The 7,999-nt window shown below is 38.9% G+C and overlaps 1 pseudogene; it reads left to right on the top strand.

Annotated features, from left to right (window-relative positions):
- The first annotated feature begins 1,256 nt into the window (after positions 1–1,256).
- Positions 1,257–3,440, top strand: LOC140587383 (SLIT and NTRK-like protein 6; annotated as a pseudogene).
- Positions 3,441–7,999: the final 4,559 nt, after the last annotated feature.

Raw genomic sequence — 7,999 nt, 5'->3', positions numbered from 1 at the left:
GTTTAACACACCTGATTCAGCTCCTCACACCTTCTGCTAATTACCATCCAGCTCTTCAGCTCAGTCATTTGTGGTGGGACAGGGAAAGAGCTAAACTACACAGGGCACCGGCCCTCCAGGACTGGAGTGTGACACCTGTGGTATAGAGTGTTTCGTTGCTTATTTCATTCAAACACATGGAATATTAACTATATCCATACAATTTATTTAGCATTTGTTTATAAATAATGAAAAGAAATAGTTCTTTTCCCTGTAGATAGGTGTTTGTATCTGTAGAGGTGCACTAGGGACCTCTTACTATGAGTAAACATTTCTTCGATTCGCTCTTTCATGCTCACTGAGCTGCTCAGAAAATGCTTGTTGAGGACTTACTCATGCTCACATGTTTGACAAGATGCTGGCTTTGCTGGAAGCCCCAGCTCGGGCAGTCACACATCTGTCCCAAAAACACTGGCTTTACACTTAGGTGCTTTCTACGGTACCTGTGAGTATAATTTAATGCATTTTCAATATCATTTTAACATTAAATTATTTCTTGTGTTGTCCACTTTTTAAAATATTTTTTTGTAAGATCTCTAGCACTTTAACATTCAGATAACTATATCTGAACGTTCAGATAAAATAGCTTATGCTATTTTTCTTGGTTATAGTACCCTATTTCAATTCTGGAAATTCTATCAGTGCTTTATCCATTAAAACTAACAGGAAAAATGCATTTATTCCTTTAAGTTACATTATTGCTGATGATTATCTGCACAGATACACTACATGCAGTGTTGCTTACGTGAGATTTGTTCCCTTATTACCTGCAACAGTTTTCAAAAAATGTGGTTGCATCTTTAGTAGATAAACACGGGCAGTTGGATGAGTGGTTTCACAGTATAATTTACAGCAGCTTTGCGGAAGTTTTTTTTTTATTGTTATTATTGTTGGCTTTCCTTAAAGTATTTTTAGGCAGTATGGCAAATGAAAAATTATGAGATCCTTGGTAAGATCCCCTTAAAAATGATCCATGAATCACTGGGTGCCTGATACTTGGCAGGTAGGCATGACATATGTTTACTTTTGGTTTTCTCAGTCATTTATGAATGAAAAATGTTGCTACACTCCTGAGTGCCTGCTTGATATATCAGACCGTGTTTACTATATCTGTGTTCAAATTATGAAGTCCTTAACTGAAAGCATATTTTAATTATGAATGTACAATGTGTTATGTGCATTTTTTCCCTTCCCTTTCTCTTACAGATATGACAGAAATGCTGAGCTGCCTTCTCTTCATTCCCTTCTTTTTGAGTGGCACCCTTTCTCAGAATGGTGTGTCTTCCAAGGAATCACCTGAAGGATCTTGTGGCACACTGTGCTCTTGCACAGAGAAAGACACTATACTGCATATAAACTGCGAGGAAAGGAATATTGACAGCATTGCTAAAATAAAGCTACCACCAGCCATATCGTTCCACCTTAATCTGTATAAGAATGACCTTGTGGAGTTGCTTCCTGAGGGTCTGATTGGTCTGAAGAATGCCGTTTCGCTTAATCTCGGTGGAAACAGCATTCAGCAACTGGAACCTGGGGTTTTTCATGCACTCAGCCTCCTGAAGAAGCTCCACATTAACAAAAACTTTTTAGTTGCGTTAAAAGAGGACACTTTCCTGGGTTTGGTCAGTTTGGAGTACCTTCAGGCCGACACAAACTTTATTCAAGTTATAGAACATGGGACTTTCAACAAGCTAGTTCGCCTCAAAGTCCTGATACTAAACGACAACTCCATCAGAGTCCTTCCGAGAAACATTTTTCGCTTTGTGCCACTGACGCATTTAGACCTAAGAGGAAACCAGCTGCAGTCGCCTGGAGCACATTGGCCATATTGCGGAGCTTTTATTGGAGGACAATAAATGGCTGTGCGACTGTCACATTCTTCCTCTAAAGATTTGGTGGGACACCATGGCAGCCCAGTCGTCCATCAGCCAGGTTGTGTGTGACCTTCCAGCCAATCTGAAAGACCGTTCCCTCAGCGACATAATGGAGGACGATTTATGCCCTTCCTTTGGTGACACCAGCTTACAGGAGTCTTCCAAGTCATTGGATATGGTTGCTACACCATCTTCAAAAATCATAAAGTTTATTCTTGCAAGAGATGATATAAAAATCACAACACGCATACCGACATCTGCCATTGTGTGTTGTGGAACCCTGTTCCTGTTTCCACTCCTCAACTGCGGGTTTTTTAGTCCATTGTGAGGACCAAGGTATTACAAGAATGTCAGATCTTGGATTTTTCTCCATCAAAGCCCCACGGATCTCGTCTTATCAGGAAACATGATTCAGAGACTTTTACAGGATGATTTTGCCGCATATGGAAGTTTGATCTCGCTGAATTTGGCAAACAACCAAATTGATTATATTGAATATCAAAGTTTTCTTTGCTTAGGGCTGCTGCGCAAGCTCGTTCTCAATGGGAACCGAATCGATCGGTTATTCTCTGCTATGTTTTTTGTCTTAAAAGCCTCGAGCGTTTGTATTTAGAGTACAATGTAATTAAAGTCATCCATCCAGGATCATTTAGCGCCTTGGCAAATTTGAAAATCCTGTCTTTAAATGGCAATCTTATTCAAAGACTTCCACCCTATATATTTGAACATCTGCCACTCATTAAAGTAAATTTAATGAATAATGCATTTAAGCACCTGCCTGTGATGAATTTATTAGATCACCTGATAGCTCTGAGGCAGATTTTTTTGGATAACAACCCATGGAACTGCACGTGTGATTTGGTTGATTTTAAGAAATGGGTGGAGACTCTACAAAAGGACACGGTGTCAGGTAATATTTTGTGTCTGACTCCAAAGAAAATGGCTAAAATGAAGCTGGGGACTGTGAGTCAGGAGACCATGTGTCCTGACTTACTGACATTCTCACCTGTGCCAGCTCAAGGTGTGTCTCTTCCCTCCACAACCATTAGAAGTAAAGGTTTCCACAACTTTTTCACTGATACTGTCCCATTTTCAGTTTTAATCCTAATCTTTTTGGTAATTTTCCTTATAGCCATTTTATCTGCAGCTGGGGTAGTCTTTTTGATTGTGCACCGAAAACAAAGGTCAAAGAAGAGACAGACAGAAGGTGACCCGAGAGAGAGTGGTCCAGTCGAGGTGAAAGACAGCATCTCTAGCCAGAAGGTCCTCTGTCCACTGGCTGAAAGGTCGAAAATGACTATAATCCAGGAAGCCACATGTGGCCCTGCTGCATCAGATTGCTATAATCAGGACTGTGGTGCTCATCCTAAATATCAAGGTACAGAAGAAAAAAGCCAAAATCGCCAGGAAGAACTAAAATTGTTGTGGAGCCTTGTCTACACTGCATCACCTGGTGTCATGTTGGATGAGACTAGTAACGAGCATTTTGAGCTTAAGGCAATTTACAAGCAGATCCTGAATATCTAGAAGTAATACAACATCAAAGTACTTTGAAATAAACTTTTTTATACCATGTCTACTTTTGCACGAAGCCTATAAGTTTTTTACCCATTTTCAAATAAATTCTGCATTGTTAATAATAATAATAATAATAATAATAATAATAATAATAATAATACAGTACAGTTAACAGTAATTAGTAAGAAGAAATAATTAAATTGCCTAATGAAGTAAATTAAAAAAAAATTATACAGTTTTGGTAATTTCTTTTTTAAATGTGTATATTTTTAATTGCAACAACAGTGGTGACAACTGTTTTTTGTTAATCTTTAAATCTGTTATACTGATTTAATGTTGTGACTTTTCTGTATGGGGCAAACCCATTTTATTTGCTGGTGACCCATACACTATATGTTTTCTGCATATTTGAAAACCTAATGAAGGTTTAAGTGAGTGTATAACTAATTAACGCCCAAAAACTGATTTTATGAATGACTTTAAAATTGGTGATGTTCCCCTGAGCCATTTTGTCCTTAATAGGAATAATTCCAGTGGTATACATTTCCAGCCATATTTTCCTATTCAGTTCAGTTCCTATTTATCTATGCATCACCCAGCCCTATGGTGTTGTTATATACAGTAATTAAATCTCCTGAGTCAATCCTAAACCCAATAATAAAGCATAAATAACCTGTGCAGAGGACCAGGGCATTTCCACACAAGCATGCGTTCCCACATGCATGCTGGTGTTAAGAACATGCTACAACCAGATGTACAGGACAAGAGAATTGGTGCATGGAATGGGTTAATTTGTTGGCACCCTTGTGTTGAGACAAGGATGAGATCTGTGTCACATTCATAATTTCTGCGGTACTCTAACAAACTAACCTAGCATGAACTGAGAGAGGAAGACCATTGCGTGAGGTTCCCCTTCTCTCTGCAGCAAACAGCAAAACTTGCCACATACTCAAAAACTCAAAACAAAACAATAACAGGTTTCTTCGTCCCTCCCGCGAAATATCCTCAGGATCCCTGTCTCACATTCGGCATGAACTGTGGACAGCCTGGTTACTGCAGTGAAGAAGAAAAAACAGTAGATGGAGGATTAAAAAGGAGAGCATGCAGACACGCAGACTGGACCCCGGCGGCGACAGCAGCACGCAAGGCCACCAAGAAATGAAGTGAATGAAGATGACATTACAAAAGTGCAGGGGGAAGTCACAGGTCACAAGGGAGCTCGTTACAGCAGATCAGGGACGGACTGTAAACAACTTTAAGGCAGGAGATATGGAAGAGCATTTAAAGTCACTAGAGCTCACCTCCACTTGAGTTAAATTTTTTAGGCCCCCATTATGTCTAATGATTTTGTCTATATACTGGTCATTTGTTTGTCATTTCTCGGTCTGGGGTGCGTTTCCCAAAAGCATAGTTGCTAACTACAATAGCAACTTACATGGTTAGAACCATGCAACTGAATGAGTCTAACTCTATTAGTTGCTAATGGGAGTTTTTGGGAAACGCACCCCTGAAGTGTAAAGCATGAAGCAATATAACCCGTGGACAAAATCCACGAAATATCTGAAATGGCTCCTTAAAATGGTCACTGATGAATTGGCCACATTCGTCCACACATATAATGTAAAACAGCTGTTTGCTAAACCAGCGAAAATGAGTCATTGTAACCTTGATGTAAGGTTTCACAGGTGTTTCTCATGTACCCTCACAGCAGTCACACATACACTTGAAGCACAAAGATACAAACACACACATAATCTCGTGACCATCCTTGTGTGAAGAGTGGAAATCACTCCTTTGACAGTATTGAACAAGTTTTTTTTTAATACATACAGTATGTATGCTACTAGTTGAGTATGAAGAATCCCAGTCACATAGTACTCAGCTGATTGGTTGGTTCAGGATTTGTACTTTCTAGACCGGAAATGTCCACCACTGCAAATGCTCTCCTGGAAGAATGGTTGAAGAGTTGAAGCTGTTATAGCTGCAAAGGGTGGGCCGACCCCATATTAAAGCCTTTGTATTTAGAAGTGAAGGTGATTACTCTTCTGGGAAGGCTTTCCACAAGGTTTAGGAGTGTGTTAATGGGAATTTTTAACAATTCTAATTCATCCCAGAGGCGTTCTGTCGGGTTGACATCAGGGCTCTGTGCAGGCCAGTCAAGTTCCTCCACACCAAACGTGCTCATCTCTGTCTTTGTAGACCTTGCCTTGTGCACTGCTGCACCGTCATGTTAGAACAGGAAGGGGGCATTCCCAGACTGGTTCCACAAAGTTGGGAGCATGAAATTGTCCAAAATGGCAGTCTGTATGCCTAGGTGCTTGATTCTATATACCTGTGGCCGTGGAATTGATTGGAACACCCGAATTCAATGATTTGGAGTGGTGTCCCAATACTTTTGGCAATATAGTGTATTTCAGTTATTTTAACAGTTTAGTTTATTCTGTAATATATGAAAAGCTGAAATTAATTAAAAAAATATCAAATAACCAAAAAAATAAACCCACGTACACATACCGTATCAGAGATGCATCCACCCACAGCAGTGAATGAGGAGAAGGAAACACAGTTCCTATAGTCCAGCTATAACTCTGGGATAGGGAACCAAAACATGGCATTAATAGACTGAGAGACCAAGAGAAGGTTCACCAAGTGAGCAGCCTGCCTCAAAGCGAAAAGCGCAATACAATGCTGCCTTCTCCACCGCACAGCTGGTGCTGAAGAGCAAGGCAGAGACCTCTCAAGTCAGAGCATCCCAATTCCAATAAAATATACCTCAACAGCAATGATATGAAAACAAACTGATTCCCCAGGACGCCTTGTGCAAGCACAGCCAGACATGCTGCACCCTAATCCATTTCCGGGAAGTAGAGGTTTATTATATCGGCTCATTATATCATCGGAATCATTACGTTGGCCAAAGAAGACCACCACTGTGTTTCTGTGATCTATTTTGGCTGATCTATGCATCTCTGTGACAGAAAACCAGGCAAAAGTTCAAACAACGATCAGCATAGAAAATAACGAGTGGGTCGGATCACTTGTAAATCTACAAACGAGATGATGAACTACTTTAGCTACGAAGGGTTTGGGGAAACAGATGCTTATTAATGATCAATCTTAAGTACAGTACGAGATGACAAACTGCTTAGCGCTACGAAGCTTTCAGGAAAGCCACCCCAGAAAAGCACAAAGGTTTACGATTTAAACAAACTCTGCAACATTTTCATTTTCTTATTTTATTTTTAAATGATTCTAGATTTTGAGCGAGTGTGCGGTGATTGCTCATTTCTGCAATTTGATGGATCTATATCTTGATGGATCACAGAGAATGAAGAGATCCCTTTTTAAATTTTGTTATACTTTGTATGTCACCTTAACTGTAATTTAGAATTTCTCTAGCAACTGTCTAACTAGATAATGCCTATAATTTTAGCATATATTATTATTCCATATCAAACGTTATATTACAAAGCTTTTTATATAAAGTAGAAGAGTCTTAACCTACATATGAACATAAATATGTTATGCACAGTATGAGCACTACTCATGAATATGCTGTGTGCAATAATTAGCAAATAGTATATTTACAACAAACCTCACACCTTGGGAGTGTAGGAGTTGTCATATGCACCCTGTCCAAAAGCATTCCAAAAGCATGCTATCAGGTGAAGTAGAATTTGTAAATGTTGGTTATAAGATTTTATGTGTACGTGAACCTTTTAAAGGACTTCCATGCCTTTCAGAGTGGATAGATGTACATACAGATCTTCAGAGCAGTATTGGAGTCACAGAAATTCTCAGTCTTTGTCTGGTCATTTATAAAATTAGTATTTGCTTTATAGTTCCATAAGGCTTCAATAAAAAAGTATAACAACTTTTTGGCACCATAATTCTAATCAACAGTAAATAATAGTAAGTAACAGGCTTAAGATTAGTTTAATATAATATAATTTCTTTGATTATATACAGTACCTCACAAAAGTCTTAGGCAATCAAAAAAATGTTTAAAGCTATTTAATTATGGAATCATTATTTGTCATGGAATTGTGTTTATTTGCAGAACTTAACATTACAACATATGCAAATTAAAAGTAACACAATAAGCCAAGAAGAATTTGTTGTTTTCCAAAAAGTTACTGATGCCTTGTTGGATGGCTAGATGGACACCGCTTTGGTTCCCAATCCTCTCCTCAGGGGCACCCCAGCCATTCCCTAAAAACCTCCCATTTCTTCACCAGCTCAATTGTTTAATTATTCAATGAGGTAGTGATTAGTCAAACAAGGTGTATTCATGTAATTCAAGTTCATGTAATAAAATACATGGCAGTATTGGATTGTTTCTACAGATACTGGGTTGACTTTAGGAGAGGCTTTGAAATGGCTAAGCTAACACTTTTACAGAAATAACACCATAGATTTACACCAATTCTTTTACTGTCAAAGACTTTTGGGCAGTACTGTATGCACACACATGCAGAGACACATACATATATATCCATCCATTCAGGCAATGGGCACAAAGCAGGGAATAACCCAGGACAGAGGTGAATACACTAAGAATATAGCAG

This window comes from Paramormyrops kingsleyae, unplaced genomic scaffold (assembly GCF_048594095.1).
Source record: "Paramormyrops kingsleyae isolate MSU_618 unplaced genomic scaffold, PKINGS_0.4 ups202, whole genome shotgun sequence".
In the NCBI taxonomy this organism is placed as follows: Eukaryota; Metazoa; Chordata; class Actinopteri; order Osteoglossiformes; family Mormyridae; genus Paramormyrops; species Paramormyrops kingsleyae.
This window is presented reverse-complemented; position numbering and strand designations above follow the sequence as displayed.